This window comes from Cyprinodon tularosa, unplaced genomic scaffold (assembly GCF_016077235.1).
Source record: "Cyprinodon tularosa strain WSP-4 unplaced genomic scaffold, ASM1607723v1 ctg909, whole genome shotgun sequence".
Lineage (NCBI taxonomy): Eukaryota > Metazoa > Chordata > Actinopteri > Cyprinodontiformes > Cyprinodontidae > Cyprinodon > Cyprinodon tularosa.
Window position 1 is genome coordinate 150,961 of NW_024039684.1, and position 18,820 is coordinate 169,780.

Here is an 18,820-nt window from a genome sequence, read left to right on the forward strand (position 1 = left end):
CCTCGGAACCTGAGAGAAGCTCTGCCGGAGGTGGGAGTTGAACACGTCCCTGACCGAGGGTTCCACCAGACGTTCCCAGCAGACCCTCACTACACGTTTGGGCCTGCCGAGTCTTTCAGGCTTCCTCCTCTTCCAGCGTATCCAGCTCACCACCAGGTGGTGGTCGGTGGACAGCTCCGCCCCTCTCTTCACCTGAGTGTCCAGGACATGCGGCCGAAGATCAGAAGATACGACTACAAAGTCGATCATCGACCTTCGGCCTAGGGTGTCCTGGTGCCAAGTGCACCGATGGACATCCTTATGCCTGAACATGGTGTTCATTATGTGACTTGCACAGAAGTCCAATAATGAGACACCGCTCGGGTTCAGAGCTGGGGGCCCGTTCCTCCCGATCACGCCCGTCCAGGTGTCACTGTCGTTTCCCACGTGGGCGTTGAAGTCTCCCAGTAGAATGATGGAATCCCCGGGAGGGGTGCTTTCTAACACCCTCCCCAGGGATGCTAAGAAGGCCTGGTACTCCGTACTGCCGTTCGGCCCATAGGCCGAAACAACTGTCAGAGTCCTTCCCTCAACCCGAAGGCGAAGGGATGCGACCCTCTCGTCTACAGGGGTGAACTCCAACACGAGACGGCTGAGCTGGGGGGAGACAAGCAGCCCCACCCCCACCCTCTGCCTCTCCCCGCGGGTCACTCCAGAGTAGAAGAGAGTCCAGCCTCTCTCAAGGAGCTCGGTTCCAGAGCCCTGGCTGTGTGTAGAGGTGAGCCCAACTATTTCTAGCTGGTATCGCTCCACCTCCCGCACAAGTTCGGGCTCCTTCCCCGCCAGTGAGGTGACATTCCACGTCCCCAGAGCCAGTCTAAGCGCCCGCGGATCGGGTCGCCGAGGTCTCCGCCTCTGGCTGCCGCCCAATCCACTTTGCACCGGTCCCTCATGGTTCCCCTGCAGGTGCTGGGCCCACTGGGGGATGGCCTCGCGTCGCTCCTTCGGGCTGGGCCTGGCCGGGTCCCGCGAGGAAGAACCCGACCACCAGGCGCTCGCCAACGAACCCCAACCCCAGGCCTGGCTCCAGGGTGGGGTCCCGGCTCCGCCGTACCGGGCGACGTCACTTGCCTCGTTGTTGTGCTCATCATAAGAGTTTTTGAAAAAAAATAAGTAGTAAAGTAAAGTAAAAATATCAGAAAAATCTACTTGAGTACAGTAACAAAGTATTTGTACTTCGTTACTTCCCATCTCTGCACCCCAGGGACTCACAGTCCTTCCCCATCCAGTTTGGCTGAGTTTACAATAAAACTTCTTCGTTCAGTTGGTGTCCGTGCCTGATTCTGCATGTGGGTCCGTAAGGTTCAGCCAGACATGACATATAGTCCCATCCAACTATTGGTCAATGACCTGCCTCTCCATAACGAGGAAGCTCATGTCCGGCATCATAGCAGGTAAGGTAAGCAGGCAGATGGATCAATACATGAGCACAGCTCAGAAGAGAATCTGTAAAAATACCAGAGGAGCCAAACATCAGCTCCTGTTAGGTTGTGGACAACCACCCTTATGCTACGCAGTGTTAATTTCGTCAGCCTTTTTTAATTTAGTCTTAGTCACAATGACAAAAATCAATTTGAGTCTTAGTAATATTTAGTCATTGCCTTCCCGATTTAGTATTATTCTTAGTCTAAATGACGAACATCAATTTTAGTCTTAGTCAAATTTTGGTCATTTTAGTCAACGCTGTAAATAATAGAACTTTTCCATACACTGCTTTTTTTAAATATATATATATATATATATATATATATATATATATATATATATATATATATATATATATATATATATATATATATGTAACACTGTACAGAATGAAAATTCTTCACACACTGCTTCTCTTTTTCTTTATTTTCTTTATATCACACTGTGCAGAATAGAACTTCATACAGTGATTCTCTTTTTAACATATATCCCACTGCACACATTGAACCTTTTGTTGGCTTGTTTCATCATATCCACAAAGTCTTCATCCTCAATGGTCGTTGCAGGCAGGCCAGAACGCCCAATCCACTTTGCCACTGAGTTCTCCAGGGCTTTCTGCTCTTTGGCGTCAGGTTTGTGTGGTGGGGGGGCTCCCGACATCTCTGCAACAGACTTTCCTTCCTTCCCCAACCTCTGATCTGGCTGTGGTGTCACTACTGTGTCAGGAATCTAGTTGCGAGGAAGAAATGTAAACAATTAATATCCAGAGTATCAGTAGAACATCTTTCTTCTATGACAGAGAGACAGACAGATACAGGCACAGGAAGGCACACAGACACACACAGCCACATGCATGTGCCCGTGTGCACACACCAGTGTTGGGTACCGTAAGTTACTTTAAAAATGTAAACCGTTACAGTTACAAGTTACCTTGTTTAAAATGTAATTGTAGTGTAACTTTTTTGATTACTTTTAAAAAGTAATGTAACTAATTACTTTTGATTACTTTTTGATTAATTTAAGGTTTTAATGAGTATTGACCCATGTTCAACATTGAATTTTTGAGAACTGAATGTGAACCTTAAAGGAATAGTACACCCAAAACATGATTAGCCTTCATTTTCTACTCACCCCCATGCTGAACAACACCCTGGAGTACTTTTTTGATATCTCAAATGCATCTGGAGATCTGGGAGGCTTCTTGCTGTCTGCTGACATTCAAATAATGGAGGTCTATGGTGACCGAGGCAGAAAGGTCCATAAAAGTCCACAAAAAACGTGTCAATATTCCTCCATACTGCTCGTCCAATGTATTCCAAGTGTCCTGAGTGGGTAGCATCCAGAATTTACTCGAAACGAAGTCATTTAGAATGTTTTTAGAGCATAAACCGTAGTGTATAGGATTTCCTGAAAGCGCGCACACGCGCGCTCACGACGCTACGGAAGCCGGCAGATCAAACCAGATGAAAGTGCGCATTCAGCGTCTGCTCTTCCAATAATGCAAGCGTAGAAGAAGAAATGTGCTGTTTACCTGTGCAAAGAAAGAAACAACGAAAGAAAAATATCTGAGGACTTCAGTGTTGAGGAAGAGCATGAGTTCTTTGCCGAGCTGAATGCGCACTTTCATCTGGTTTGGTCTGCCGGCTTCCGTAGTGTCGTGAACGCGCTTTCAGGAAATCCTATACACTACTGTTTATGCAAACATTGCCTTTTATGTTCCTCTCCCAGGCTCTACCATTTACGCAGTTTGCAGACTAACACAAGCTGGTTCAGAAACCACTTCTTTCCTACAGCGGTCACCTTATTGAACTCTTCCCAAAGACCAGTCTTTCCTTCCCCTCTATCCATACCTTACTGTACCATCCCAACATTTGTACAGTGTTCCTCTTCAATTCGCACCTGTACAGCCCTATCTACAATATCGAAGTTTCACTACTGCTCTCTAATTAGAGTATCTTAGTGGCATTCATCAGATTGAACTATCTGGAAATTAAAGGTGCCAATAAAGTTAAAGCTGATATATTTTTCACATTTTTATTTCAAAAAATATACTATAGTTGACTGTTTTAATTAGTATTTAGCTATGTAAAACAAATGGCTAATCTTGGCCACATGAGCTCTCTATGGCCAAGAACCTTTTTTTTTTCGCTGCTCTTCTCGCTCTGCTCCTGTCTCCTCCTCCATCCTGTGTGTGTGGCTCTGTGTGTCTGCGTGTGTCTGTGGGTGTCATTCTTTGAGTTCCACTGCAGTGCGCATGTTTCGGTAGATACACACAGAAGAGGCAGAATAGAGGCTCATGCATGAATGTCCAACAAATAACTCTGATGTTTCAAAAATAGAAAACCTGGTTTCATTTCTTAGTGATGCCCTGGATTTTGTAGCGGTTGTGGACGCTACGTCGCTACTTGATCAAAGCAATAACGTCAATACTGGAAAGTTACCTGATAAATGAAGCAGCGAAGCTACGGTCAAGCTACTGGAAAATGTAGTTAAACTAATAGCTGCGCTACATGTAGCGGCGCTACTGCCCATCACTGTTTGATGCGCTGCTTGAGCTGAAATAGAACCGTTCGATCGCTTGCTGTTCCTCAAGGAGAATCCACCAGCACAGGGTGGATCATCAGAGTGGCAAATATAGAGACAAGGAGCCGTAGCGGGAAACGGCGATACAGGGCGCAAAGCAATAAAATATCGTTACTTATTTCGCAAAGATTTTTCTTTATATATTTTTTTAAAATGTAACTAAATTTGTAATTTTTAATATTTTCGGAAGTAGCTGTAACTGAATTACATATTTTCTCATTGTAACTGTAACGAATTACAGTTACTCTTTTTTTTGTGATTAAATTACGTAACGTCGTTACATGTAATCCGTTTCTCCCCAACACTGGCACACGCCCACCCGTTCCTTACCTTCTTCCATATGGCAGCATGTTGGCTCCTCAGATGTCACTTGAGATTTGCTGTGTTCTTCCCTGCCATGTTGAACACTCAGCCTGTTTCACCTGCAACGCCTCACAATGACTGAGTGAGGGTGTTTGTAGACCAGACATAGCTTCTTCCCATAACAAACCAGATTCTTTCTCAAGGTTTATTCATCACATGTTACTGTTTAACCAACGTATCTGTACTTACTTTTTACTCTGACAAAAGATTACTTACTTTGCCATACCGTAAAAATTCAAAAAATATCCACTGGACTTGGTTTTCAAGATTTGAAGACGTTTCGCCACCTCTCCAGGAAGCTTTCTCAATTCAAATGTCTGGATCCGCAGTGAGTTTGAGTTTATATAGACAACGCCTTGTATCGCTTGGAAACAAGCAATGGTAACCGATGAATGGGTCGTTAGTTCCATCGTTAGCCTGTAATATCTGAACCTGTCTATGATTCTAGGGGTCGGTCGTTAAAGGGGGGATTGCCATTATTTGAATTGAGAAAGCTTCCTGGAGAGGTGGCGAAACGTCTTCAAATCTTGAAAACCAAGTCCAGTGGATATTTTTTGAATTTTTACGGAATGACTTTGACCTGGATGACTGAGAACCTTCATCAGCTTACTTTGCCATACACATAAGTAGTGTACTTTATTTTCCCTACAAGGAGTGGCATCAGTTTGGACCTTATCCAAAGAGGTCAGGCCTCTTACAGTGTCTGGAAATCGTTGCTGTTTCAATGGGTCGACCTCCAGGGCTGGTTTTCCTGGAAGTTCCCACCCCGTGATGTAAAATCTGATCCATATAAGATCCTATTGAAAGTTAAAAGGTCTTTAGATGTTTGTGGACGGCAGAAGGAACCTCCTCACCTAAAGCAGAAAACATCCCATTCAGGTAATTTGAGCGGACGACTGTTAACGGGCGGGTATCACATGTAACCAAATTTAACTTTGTGTTTAAGCTTAATCTCAGCGTTAGGTGAGCAGATCTCTGTGATATGCTTCTTTTTGTCATTTCCAAAACTAACTTGGAATATTCAAGGAAAATGAAACTTTATTTCACTGCTAGAGGTGTAAACATGTGAGTGTGGTTTTCTGAGTCCATGTAAACAGGATAGTGAACAGAAGCTCTTAGTGTTAAAGAATCAGTAGAGTAAACAAAACCTCAGGTTTAAACCGACACTCTGGACACAGAAAACAGGAATAGCAAAAACCCTCAAAAATTTATTTATTTAGGATTTCCAAAGAAAGCAGTGGAAATATGACTGAAGACATGGAGTTATGCTCTAGGAAAAGAGATGAAATAGAAAAGAATGGAAAATCACTTTATTGTCCCACAATGGGGCAATGTTAGTGTTAAACCAGCAAAAGGTTTTAGTAGAAGTGATCACACTATGTGCACCTCCCTGAGTATTGTACTGTAATGTGTTTTTACAATAGAAATTCTCTGTATCTGAAGAATTACAGAAAAAAAAAAACATCTTTGGACATTTTTACAGTAATTGATATGTGAAAAATAGCAGCAACAAAAATGACACCAGCATCTTAGTTAACCCACTAAGACAGAAACTGAAAAAAAATTGCATGAATGTAAAAACTAGTGGTGGGCATAGATTAAATTTTAAAATCAGGATTAATCTCAATGTAATTTTGAATTAATCTAGATTAATCTGGGTTAAAATATTTCATTTAAATTCTGCCAGAAGGCTTCATGGTTCAGAATTACTTTACTAATTACTTTATTCATTTTTATTAATCCCTTGTGGGAAATTTTTTTCTTGCAGTGCAACAGTGTAAAGAATAGAGAAAAATAAGATCTTACAAAAAAAGATATTTCAATAAAATCAGATAAGAATAAAATAAAATCAGATAAGAATAAAATAAAATAAGGATAAGAATAAAAGTAGATAAGAACATGTGAGTGCTACTTAAATAATAAATAAAAGTAAGTATTTGAACTCAAGCATGTTCGTTAGACCAGGAGCTCATCTCCTGTTTCCAAAATACATCACAAACTGCTTGAGAAAGCTTTTCTACTATGACAACTGGTGATGGAAATAAATATTCAGTTCGATTTATTTGTGTTTAATTTGTGTTTATTCAGATAAATGTGAATTCTGAACTGCAGGCCTACATAATAGGTGATGATGAACTGTTTACAGTCAGTAACTTTGTGTCAGTCAGTCTATTTCTCCTTTTTCCACCAGTCTCTCAGGTTTAGTTAAAGGTGGGTGATACTGGGATTTTTTAAACCATCTGAAACCAAGTAAATATACGATGCCTTTAACATCCACCTGATTGCTGCCACTATGTTTAGTGTAAATATTTTAAACACAGAAGTACGCTTGAAAATAACACTAGTTATACTTATACCAATATAGACCTGTTATACATCCTTAGAAATATTAGATTCACCCCAATTCAAACACCAAGGTCATTTTATGGACACCATCAGTTCCAAAGCACAGTTAATAAAGATATGGCAGCATGTTAAATCGGATTTTTTTAAATAAAGTTTCGATTTCCTACCTAGATGTATAATGAAACTGTTGAGGCTTTTGTGCTTTTTTTTTATTGTGATTTTCATTTTATTCTTACAACTGAACAATGGAACATGAACAAAACAAAGTTTCAAAGCAATTTAAAACAAAATCTTACCATAAAACAATTATTAGCACACTACAAAAAAATATTGTAGACAGTTTCAACCTTTGGTGCACTGATTTTTGGCCTTAAACAAATTTAAAAAGATAAGTACAAATGAAATAAAGTATAAATAATGAAAGTATAAGGTCAAAGAATAATTTACTGAAGCCACAGTGTGGTAACCTGACTCCGCCAGATGGATTTGCTCCGCATATCCATCTGGAAACCTTCCGTTGAAGTAATTTTGGGAAGAGGCGAAAATACTGGTTAGCTGATTGGCCTATGTTGGTGATAGACGGGCCAAATAAACCAATCAGATCAACGAAGCATATGACGTACTAACAGAGCGACGACGAAGAGGAGCCAATTGATAGATCAAACTCTTGCCGAAACCAGTCGGGAGAAGAGCAAAAACATCTTTTCCTCTGAGAAAAGCCTCCAGAGCAGTGTTTTGCTCTTCTTTCAGTAAAGAAATACTCTGTAATTCCCATAAAACTTGCTCGATAGCCACGCTAACGCTAGTTTCAGCGGCTGAAGCCGCCATGTTCTTTAGACTGAACTGTCGCGCTTCTCGTTGCGTCACACCTCAACCCGCCTCAAAGCCAACGCTGATTGGACGTTCGTTTGGTGGAGAGTCTCCAGTAGAGTCCTGCAACGGGTCGGGTACCCGCGGGTCACCCGCTAAAATGCGGATATTTCTTTAGTGCGGGCGGGTAGTTGGTGATTTTTTTTTTTTTTATGCGTGTCTATTGTTATGGACATCCGAAATGTTCTATTAATCAGGCACTGGGGTCCCCCTTGCTGTAGCTTAAAGCCCTGCCGGCAGTGTGGGCTTCCCTCCAAAAAGGCCACAGTCAGTGCATACACATCTGCTGCAGTGTTAATGGCGCTGTTCTGCAGCGCAGCGCACTATAGCCTATTACTGGATGTGTTAACGGGTCGGGTTGCGGGTTAAATATCAACGAGTCGGGTCGGGTTCGAATTTGAATTGAAGATATCCGCGGGTGACGGGTCGGGTTCGGATTTGAATTGAAGATATCCGCGGGTGACGGGTCGGGTTCGGTAGTCATCCTAATGGGTTCGGGCGGGTGCAGGTTGGTAAAACTAGACCCGTGCAGGACTCTAGTCTCCGGACTGATCTGCGAGTGAAATCTTGAAAGCTCGCGAGATCAGGATGGTCTCACAAGGCTGTAGGGCCTCTCCCACAGTTGAGAACAAAGGATTTGCTTAGAGGTTTTTGTTCAAGAACAGTGTAATGTTCACATTTTTTGGTTTCAGTGAACATCGCTTGATGCTCAGTAGCTCTCCTGCCTTTGAAAATATCCTCTCAGCTGGCACTGAGGCTGCAACAACTCCTAAATATCTCTTTGCAAGTTTGCTCAGACAGGGGAATGTCGATGTGTTGTTTTTCCAGCAAAGTAGTGGATCCTGATCCCTTGGGATGGGCCTTCCTTCAGTGTATCTGCGCATTTCAATTAGTGCATCAGTACTTGATTTCCGATGACGCTGAGAAAAAAGGACTTCAGAGTCAAATTTGTCCAAATCCCACTTTTTGCTGCATATGTAGAAGGTGAAGAAGCTGTGGTAGAGCTGGAGGCAGAGCTTGTGGCAGTTGAAGCAGAGGTGCTTTTGAGATCTGATGTATTGATTGCATTTCTGTTATAAGTTGAGCTTTCACAGGCTCCACATTTCATAAGTCATGGAACCCTAGGTTTTTTAATCTGATGTCCAAGTAAGTGCTGGCGGCGAGACCATAAAATGTTTCTGTGGCCCTGAGACAGCGGTGACATTGGATTACCATGTGAAAGTCCACCACTAGCTCCCTGGTTTGCCCTTCATTAACCAGAAGGTGGTTCTGCTGGGACCAGTCTACGAAGTCCTGGGTCTGCTGTCTGTTCTCTGAGTCGTTCTCACCTAAGAATGTGGAGGCTCAAAGTGGTAGATTCTCAAAAATCAAGGAAACACAATTCACTCAATTTTGTCCACCGGAGGCGGGAAAACATTTATTGATTAATCGAATTCCAAACACTTCATAAGTTCAGCGCTCATCATCATCATCATCATCATCAGACGTCTTAGTTTTCCCCCCCGAATATGGCGCACCTGTCTCAGTATATGTATACCCAACCTTTACTATGGTGTGTGAGTGTGTGTGAAATATATGTGTCTGTTTTTGGCTCTGATTGCTGTAGCTGTGCATGAATATGCACACGCAGGATTAAATGTGGAAATATGTGTTGCATGCTCTTCAAGATCACTTGGCGTACTTGTCCTACAGCCCGTATGGCCAATTATGGACAAAAAAAAGAGGCTTCCTTACCTCTTACTGCCAAAAGAGATTTCTGTGTGATCGGCCGTTTTCCAGTGTGGTCCTGTGACTGGGTGGATGTGCTCTCTTCATCCTCTGACATGGGAGCTGGCTCGGAGCTCGTCTGCCTGGCTGTGTGTTTCCTGGACGGGGCCGCCTGTGGAGCTGGTTGACAGTTGCCTTTTGTATCTATGCTTCTTTTTCTATGTCTGCTTCTGCCTCCTTGAACCCCAGTGGGCCTCAGCAGATGGCCGCTCACACTGAGCCTGGTTCTGCTGGAGGTTTCTTCCTGTTCAAAGGGAGTTTTTCCTCTCCACTGTCGCTACAAGCATGCTTAGTGTGAGGGATTGTATTTGAGTCAATGAGTCGATGTAATCAGCTGGGTTTCCTTAGATAGAAAACTTTGTATCAATTTGGATGATCTGGTTGAACTGTAAAGTGCCTTGAGAGGACATGTGTTGTGAATTTGGCGCTATATAAATAAACTGAATTGAATTGTGTGCTAGGGTTCAAAGACCCTGTCTACTATTTTCTCTATGTGTTGCTAAATATGTATAAGGCCTTGAAATATGTTCCCACAGTGTGAAAAATTATAAAGCACCAGCAAGATGAGGCTACTATGGCAGAGTCATCAGATAACTTATGTAGGTGGCAGACGGTGAAGAGGAACAGTGGCAGCACTGTTGTCTGTGGGACCCCCATACCGAAAACCAATCTATCTGAGACACAACCCTGTGCCCTCACATACTGTGGGAACCAGTGAGGTAGTCCAGAATCCACTGGGACGATCCTCTCAGTGCTTCCAGGTTTCTTTAGGTGAGTCAGAGCTTAGAGCAGGAAGAAGATGATGGCATCATCTGCCCCAATCCCAGGACGGTAGGCAAGCTGCAGTGGAGGTAGTGTGGCTAGCCACATCTCAGTCAGGCATAGGATGCTAGACTCGCAGCACCGTCTTTGAGGTCGAGTTCAAACCGCCAGCTTGTCCACTTTGTGAGAGAGAGATCTGATGTTGCCCATGATGACGGATGGGACGGCTGGACTGTACCTCCTTCACCGCAAGTCAGACATGGGCAATATGGAGTCAACAAGCCATCTCCATGTCATGTATTTAATCTACCCAGACAATTAACCAGGTGAGTCCAATCTGCACAGGTTAATTCACGGTGAAGATTGGACTTACCTGCTTCAGTGGCTGGGTAGAACAAATACATGACATGGAGATGACTTGTTGACTCCACATTGCCCATGTCTGCTGCAAGTATTGTCCGACTCCCGCACGGCTGCCACATCTCTTCCTGCTCAGTTTGCGGGGGACATGGGCTGACCCCGTGGGTGGCAGTACAGCAGAGCTCTGTAGGGCGAGAAGCTGGTCCCAGGTGTAAACAATAGCAGTTGGTTCTTGTTCAAACACGTGGGCTCCACACTCAAAGACAGCCAAAACAGTCCCACCAAAAACAAAAAATAATTAAAGGTACATAAAAGTAGTTTGTGTCTCTGCTTCTGTCTCCTTGAACCCCAGTTGGCCTCGGCAGATGGCTGCTCACACTGAGCCTGGTTCTGCTGGAGGTTTCTTCCTGTTAAAAGGGAGTTTTTCCTCTCCACTGTCGCTACAAGCATGCTTAGTGTGAGGGATTGCTGAAGAGTCAATGAGTCGATGGCTGGTTTTCCTTAGATAGAAACTTTGTATCAATTTGACTGGATGATCTGGTTGAACTGTAAAGTGCCTTGAGATGACATGCGTTGTGAATTTGGCACTATATAAATAAACTGAATTGAATCGAAATAGTAAAAACTCTGGTAAAATAAAGGGAGCTGCTGAAATAAGCTGCCTCCTTTTCTCTAGTGCAGGAAGTTTTTTTTATTTATTTTTTTCGGGCATAGAGGCTATTTTGCTTCCTGCTAAAAACAGGAGACACTTGTTTTTTTTTTTGCTTTGGTATTTCAACAATTTGCAATGTCTTCAATGAAACAAAATAAAGTGGCATGTGTTGTCAGAAAATTTTTATTTCTCTTTTAATTATATATTAATTTATCCTATTTACTCTCTATAAAAGTTTTATTGTAAAAATCACAAAATACAGTAGATTATGTTCTGGATGATAGAAAATCAGTAAATTAAACCCCAACTAAGGACCCATGAAAAGAGGACATCAAGATGTGCTGTGAAAATTTGCATGAGTTTTGTGCGATCTGAAACACAATGTTAGACCTACATCTGTCATGATTGGTTCAGAGAGGCCCAATATGCAGAACACCACGGAGACGGAAACTGGAGTAAAAGTTCAACAATGTTTATTGTACACAAGCACACGGAAATATGTCAGGTACTGGTTCACTTCTGGGGAACTGGTTCACAGGATACTGTAAGGGAGACAGTTCAGTTAGCCACGTAGCAGATGAATGTGGAATTGTTTTCTTCTGAGATCTACCTTGAAGAATCCGGGTTTGGCTTTGAGAGAGGCACTGTTGGGTCCAGAGACTGTTTAATTCAGCAGAGTTCTGTTTCAGCTTCAGCGTCTTGCATCTAACGTTTGGACAGACCTTGGTATTCCAGCTCTTAGTCCAGAGCAGCATGGGAATCCAGAGAAGGGTCTTCAGGTTTGGCTCAGAGGGCAGGCTCATCCAGAGCTTACAGGACAAAAACCGGTTTCCTGTAGGCAGAGACAAAAAGGGAATTAGAATCCAACTAGGAGACTAGAAGCAACAAAGATTTCACAGAGGTAGTGAGGCTCAGGTGCTAACCAAACTGGATAAACACTGCAGCGTTGATGCGAGGTCTGAGGGCTGCTTATATGGTGGAGGATCCTCCTGATGACGAGATGGGCTTCAGGTGTGTCGAAGGCTCAGCTCAGGAGGATCCACAGCAAACTCTGCCGGAGACAGGTGGTACAGCTCCAGATCCCAACAGTACCCCCCCCCTCAACGACCGCCTCTTGGCGGTCCAGAAGACGTCGATGGGAGGGATCGCTCGTACTCCTCGATGAGGGACGGGTCAAGGATGTAGGAACCAGGAACCCACTGGCGATCCTCCGGACCGTAGCCCTGCCAGTCGACGAGGTACTGCCAGCCACGACCTCACCGACGGGAGTCCACGATCCGGCGGACGGTGAAAGCCAGATAACCATCGACTTCCAGGGCTGGTGGAGGGGAGTCGGACGGAGGGCACAAAGGGCTGGAGATCACAGGCCTGATCTGTGAGACGTGGAATGTGGGATGAATGCGAAGAGTCGGAGGAAGTTGCAGTCGAATGGCTGATGGGTTAATGACCTGGGAAATCCTGTAGGGGCCAATGAATCTGGGAGAGAGTTTACGGGACATCCCCTTGAGGGGAATGTCCCGAGTGGAGAGCCATACCTCCTGACCGACAGAGTAAACTGGAGCAGGGCGTCTTTTGGAGTCGGCGAAACGTTTAGTGGTTTCCATGGAACGGTTGAGGGTGGCTATGGTGTCTCTCCAGATGCGATGACTGCGGCGGATGTGGTGGTTGACTGATTTGACCGAAATCTCTCTCTCGTCTGAGGGGAAAAGTGGAGGTTGGTAACCAAGACTGACCTGGAACGGAGACTGGCCGGTGGAAGCTGATTTTAGAGAGTTGTGAGCATATTCGATCCATGGGAGGTGTTGGCTCCAGTCGGTGGGATTACTGGAGGTCAGACAACGAAGGGAGGATTCGAGCTGTTGATTCATTCTTTCCGTTTGGCCATTGGACTGTGGGTGATAACCTGAGGTGAGAGATGATTTGCAGTTAAGGGCTGAGCAAAAGGCCTTCCAAACCTGAGAGATAAATTGTGGTCCTCGGTCGGAAAGAATCTCCTGAGGGATGCCATGTAGACGGAAAACGTGTTTTATAAGGAGCTGGGCGGTCTGAAAAGCCGTGGGAAGCTTCCTGAGGGGAACAAGATGGCAGGACTTGGAAAATCGGTCAACAATGGTGAGAATTGTGGACATACTTCGAGAAATGGGAAGACCAGTAACGAAGTCAATTGCGATGTGAGACCAGGGACGAGAAGGAATAGGAAGTGGATGCAACAGGCCAGAAGGAGGTTGATGTGTGGACTTGTTTCTGGCGCAGGTAGAACAGGCCAGCACATACTCCTTAACATCTCTGTGCAGGGTGGGCCACCAGAAACGTCTTGAAATGAGGTTGATGGTTCTACTCACCCCCGGATGAGCGGAAAATTTGGCATTGTGCATCCACTGAATTAGGCGAGACCTGACTGAAGAAGGAACATAAGATTTGTTTGGGGGACCGTTACCTGGGTCAGGTTCTGAAGCCAGGGCAGAATTTATTAGGTCAGTGATCTCCCAGGTAACCACCCCAACAGTGCAGGAAGCGGGTAGAACAGGTTCAGGCGTCTCGGATTGATCAGTGGAATAAAGACGAGAGAGAGAATCGGGTTTGATGTTTTTGGATCCGGGTCTGTAAGAGATGATGACATTGAATCGAGAGAAAAATAGTGACCACCTTGACTGTCGAGGATTGGCCTGTTTGGCGGATTGGATATAGGCAAGGTTCTTATGATCTGTCCAAACAAGAACCGGGTGTTCTGCCCCCTCAAGCCAGTGTCTCCACTCCTCTAATGCCAATTTGATGGCCAGTAGTTCGCGGTCACCAACTTCGTAATTTTGCTCAGCAGAGGAAAGTCTACGGGAGAAGAAAGCACATTGGTGAACTCTTTGGTCTGAATCGAGTCTCTGAGATAAGACAGCACCAACTCCTGAGTCGGAAGCGTCGACTTCGAGGATGAATTGTTTTGATGAATCAGGCTGGATTAACACTGGAGCTCTGGAAAACAACATCTTTAGTTTGTCAAAGGCAGTTTGTGCCTCGGGGGACCATTGGAAGGTTCTTTTGACTGAAGTAAGAGAAGTTAGAGGAAGAGCTGTCTGACTATAATTCCTGATGAATCGTCGATAAAAGTTAGCAAAACCCAGGAATCTCTGCAGCTGTTTGCGGTTTTCGGGAACCGGCCACTCCAAAACTGCCTTTATCTTATCCTCAGATGGCTTAACCTGTCCGCCCTCGAGCACAAACCCCAAAAAGGTGACTGAAGGTTGGTGAAACTCGCATTTTTCGGCTTTGACGAAAAGTTTATTCTCTAGGAGTCTTTGTAAGACCAGGCGGACATGTTTCTTGTGTTCTGTGAGGTCCTTGGAGTAAATGAGAATGTCATCAATGTAGACAAAAACAAACACGTTCAAAAAATCTCTGAGAACGTCGTTGACTAAGGCTTGAAAACACGCAGGAGCGTTTGTGAGACCAAAGGGCATGACTAAATACTCAATTTGACCCAGAGGGGTCTTAAAGGCAGTCTTCCATTCATCGCCATCTCTGATTCTGAGAAGGTGATAGGCGTTCCTTAAGTCGAGCTTAGTAAAGACAGTGGCGCCTTGAACTGGTTCGAATGCAGAAGCGAGTAGAGGAAGTGGGTACTTATTCTTAACAGTGATTTGGTTCAAACCTCTGTAGTCGATGCATGGTCTAAGTGATCCATCCTTTTTACCCACAAAAAAGAAGCCTGCTCCTAACGGAGATGAAGAGGGGCGGATTATTCCAGCAGCTAGTGACTCATTTATATATTTTTCCATTGTCTCCCGTTCGGGTTTGGAGATATTATAAAGTCTACTGCCGGGTAGAGGAGCTCCTGGTAATAGCTCGATAGCACAGTCATATGGTCTGTGAGGTGGAAGGGACGTAGCACAAACCTTACTGAAGACAGGAGCTAGATCATGGTACTCTGGAGGAACAGAAGTAAGGTCAGGAGAGTCCATCTCCCCCCCACCCCTAGGAGATCTTACAGCGGGGCCCGCTGAACGAAGACACGTCTCATGGCATGAGGTCGACCAAGACTCAACATGGCGATCAGTCCAGTTTATGTGGGGGTTATGTCGTTCCAGCCACTCGAATCCCAAAACCAATGGAGAACATGCAGAGGGAAAAACAAAGAAAGATAAGGTTTCTCGATGGTTACCTGAGACCAACAGCTCGAGGGGTTGTGTTTGGTGGGTAACTTGGTGAAGCTTCTTTCCATCGATCGCGGAGACACAGAGAGGCTGGGTGAGAGGAACAGTTTCAATCTGTAGTTGTTCAACCAAATTGGAGTCAATTAGGTTCCTTTCACAGCCTGAATCGATGAATGCAGATAAAGTGAGGTTTTGATCAGCAAAAAACAACGTGGCTGGGAGTAATAGGCGAGGAGATTTCTCAGAAATAACATGGCCCGTCAGACTCCTCAGATCCTCTGACAGGCCCCGGCTTTTGATTTAGCTGGGCATGAGGCAATGAAATGGGCACTCTGACCACAGTAGATGCACAGCTTGCTCCTGACACGCCTTAGCCTTTCCTCTGGAGTTAGCCTTGTATGTCCAACCTGGATGGGTTCGGCCTCCATTTCAACCGCATGAGAGGCCTGAACTGGCAACGAGAGAGATTGGATCTTAGATCTTGGCTGAGAAAAAGGTTCTGTGGAAGAGGAGAAGGCAGGAGCATTGTTAGAGGCAGAAACAGAATTTAAAGGGCCATGATTCCTTGGTTTAGAGCTATTTCTGGCTCGAATCCTATTATCCAGCCTGATTGTCAGGCGGATTAATTCCTCGAGAGTGGCGGGTTCGTCGAGGGTTGCAAGTTCATCTTTTATGTTTTCGTTGAGAGCTTCAAAAAATGCAGTCTTTAGAGCACATTGGTTCCAACTGGAAGCTGCGGCTTTAACCCGGAAGTTAATGGAGAATTCAGCTACAGAAGAATTTCCTTCTCTTAGTTTCAAAAGAGCTCGAGAATCAACAGTTTGATCTGTTTCCTGGTTGAAGACTTGTGAAAACTCAGAAATAAAGTCGGAGTATTGGCAACTAAGGCTCTCGTCAGAAGAAAACCTAGCCTGCGCCCATTCCAGGGCTCTTCCGGTCAATTGAGACAAAATAAATGATATTTTCTTGTAATCAGTAGGAAAACTGCCAGGGGAATTTTTGACGATTAATCGACATTGAAATAAAAATCCTTTACAGTCACTAATGTTACCTGAAAACTTTTCAGGGAGGCTAGGTCGGAACTCTGATGATGACGTCACCGCTGGTGACCTTGGAGGAGGAACTGGACCCGGAAATGGTTGTGCTAGCGGCGTGGCGTTAGCATTGCTCAAACTGTTAGCGAGGCTTTGAATCATTTGATTTTGCCTTTCAATGTAGGTGTTTAACTCACATAGAGCTTGGGTGTTCCCATAAATCTGAGCATCTCGCTCCTCCAAATGGCACTGGAGATGGTCTGCTGGGCCTTGTGTTTGGCCGCAGTGTTCTGTCATGATTGGTTCAGAGAGGCCCAATATGCAGAACACCACGGAGACGGAAACTGGAGTAAAAGTTCAACAATGTTTATTGTACACAAGCACACGGAAATATGTCAGGTACTGGTTCACTTCTGGGGAACTGGTTCACAGGATACTGTAAGGGAGACAGTTCAGTTAGCCACGTAGCAGATGAATGTGGAATTGTTTTCTTCTGAGCCTGGTTCTGCTGGAGGTTTCTTCCTGTTAAAAGGGAGTTTTTCCTCTCCACTGTCGCTACAAGCATGCTTAGTGTGGGGGATTGTATTTGAGTCAATGAGTCAATGCAATCAACTGGTTTTCCTTAGATAGAAAACTTTGTATCAATTTGACTGTATGATCTGGTTGAACTGTAAAGTGCCTTGAGATGACATGTGTTGTGAATTTGGCGCTATATAAATAAACTGAATTGAATTGAACTGAGATCTACCTTGAAGAATCCGGGTTTGGCTTTGAGAGAGGCACTGTTGGGTCCAGAGACTGTTTAATTCAGCAGAGTTCTGTTTCAGCTTCAGCGTCTTGCATCTAACGTTTGGACAGACCTTGGTATTCCAGCTCTTAGTCCAGAGCAGCATGGGAATCCAGAGAAGGGTCTTCAGGTTTGGCTCAGAGGGCAGGCTCGACAGGTTAAGCTCATCCAGAGCTTACAGGACAAAAACAGGTTTCCTGTAGGCAGAGACAAAAAGGGAATTAGAATCCAACTAGGAGACTAGAAGCAACAAAGATTTCACAGAGGTAGTGAGGCTCAGGTGCTAACCAAACTGGATAAACACTGCGGCGTTGATGCGAGGTCTGAGGGCTGCTTATATGGTGGAGGATCCTCCTGATGACGAGATGGGCTTCAGGTGTGTCGAAGGCTCAGCTCAGGAGGATCCACAGCGAACTCTGCCGGAGACAGGTGGTACAGCTCCAGATCCCAACAACATCAATGTACCCTGACATAGACAAACATTTACAAGGTGTCCTAGTTTATTCATATGACTGTTTGTGTTTCAGTGTATTTAACCTGGCAGTGGAGGGTTGTATCAGGGCAAGCTACAAAGTACAGCTTGAGCAAGAAATTGATCTTCTTGCTTTATTTAACCTGCTTATCAAATCACATCAACCTTCATCAGAATGTTTTTCTATTATAGACGTTTCATAATGTTTACTGTGGATGAAAGAAGGCAAGACAATTTTTGAACAAAGTGATCTTATGTTAAACAAAACACATTTAATCGTTTAAACTTTTTCCCCAATTTAGTTCTTTTAATTGTAATTAGATTATCAGGATTTACTCCTTTGGGATTCTTTTCTAATTTATTAGATTTTGGTCAAGGGCAAGACACTGTCTGGGAAGAGAAGCTGCAAAGACGTGTGTTAAACTCGGACTCTGCTTCTTGGTCTGAACCCTGAGTTGAGAGGACTCTGGAGGAACGACTGCATACTGAGGAGAACGTCTGTGCTGAAAGTTTCGTTCGGCTTTTAAAAGTACAATAAGCACTGCAATTTGCTCCAAGAAATCAATATCTGCCATTTTGGAAGTCAGTAATCAGCAGACTGGATGATATAGGAGCCTTTCGCTCCCCTGGGCAAATTCGACTTTCTTACGAATAACTTTTGTTGGCCAGGTGAATTTCAAGTCGAATAAAAGCACAAACTTGGTGAAGATATAGCAGAGTTTGCTTCTGGTTTGAAGGCACCATCAGAAAGTGTACAAAGAGAAAGAAAACATCTTTAAGTATTAACAGAATTTATTCCTTTCATGTTTAACAAAATCCTTCAAATAAACAAATCTAGATGCCCTCTTTGAGGTGGTCTAGAAAACCAACTCACTAATAACTACGTGTGTGCATATGTGGCCTATGCTATACATGAAGAGCGATCCATTCCGTTTGTCATGTGAAAACCAAACCTCCCCAAAAGAGTAAAGTGTCCTGTCTCCTGTGATGCACTCGTTTATCTTTTATGTGGTGCCAACTTTCTATATGAAACCATCTGAAGTGTTTCCTTAGTCGCCACAAAACATGAAAAAAGTAAATAAACAAGCAAAACATCATATAACACAAATAGAATAGAAAGTAGTTAATGTTGTAGTCACAGAAATAATTGAAAAGTATAACTAAAATATAAAACATAGTCTCTCTCCACAGTCTCTCACTGACAGTCAAGGGTTA

The 18,820-nt window shown here is 44.1% G+C and overlaps 1 long non-coding RNA gene across 1 annotated transcript; it reads right to left on the reverse strand.

Annotated features, from left to right (window-relative positions):
• Positions 1–12,089: 12,089 nt before the first annotated feature.
• LOC119776105 lies at positions 12,090–17,550 on the reverse strand. The gene is made up of 3 exons (XR_005279736.1): positions 17,422–17,550; positions 17,095–17,330; positions 12,090–12,218 (listed from the first exon to the last, which is right to left on the reverse strand). It is a non-coding gene; the product is annotated as an uncharacterized LOC119776105 (long non-coding RNA).
• Between the last annotated feature and the right edge of the window lie 1,270 nt (positions 17,551–18,820).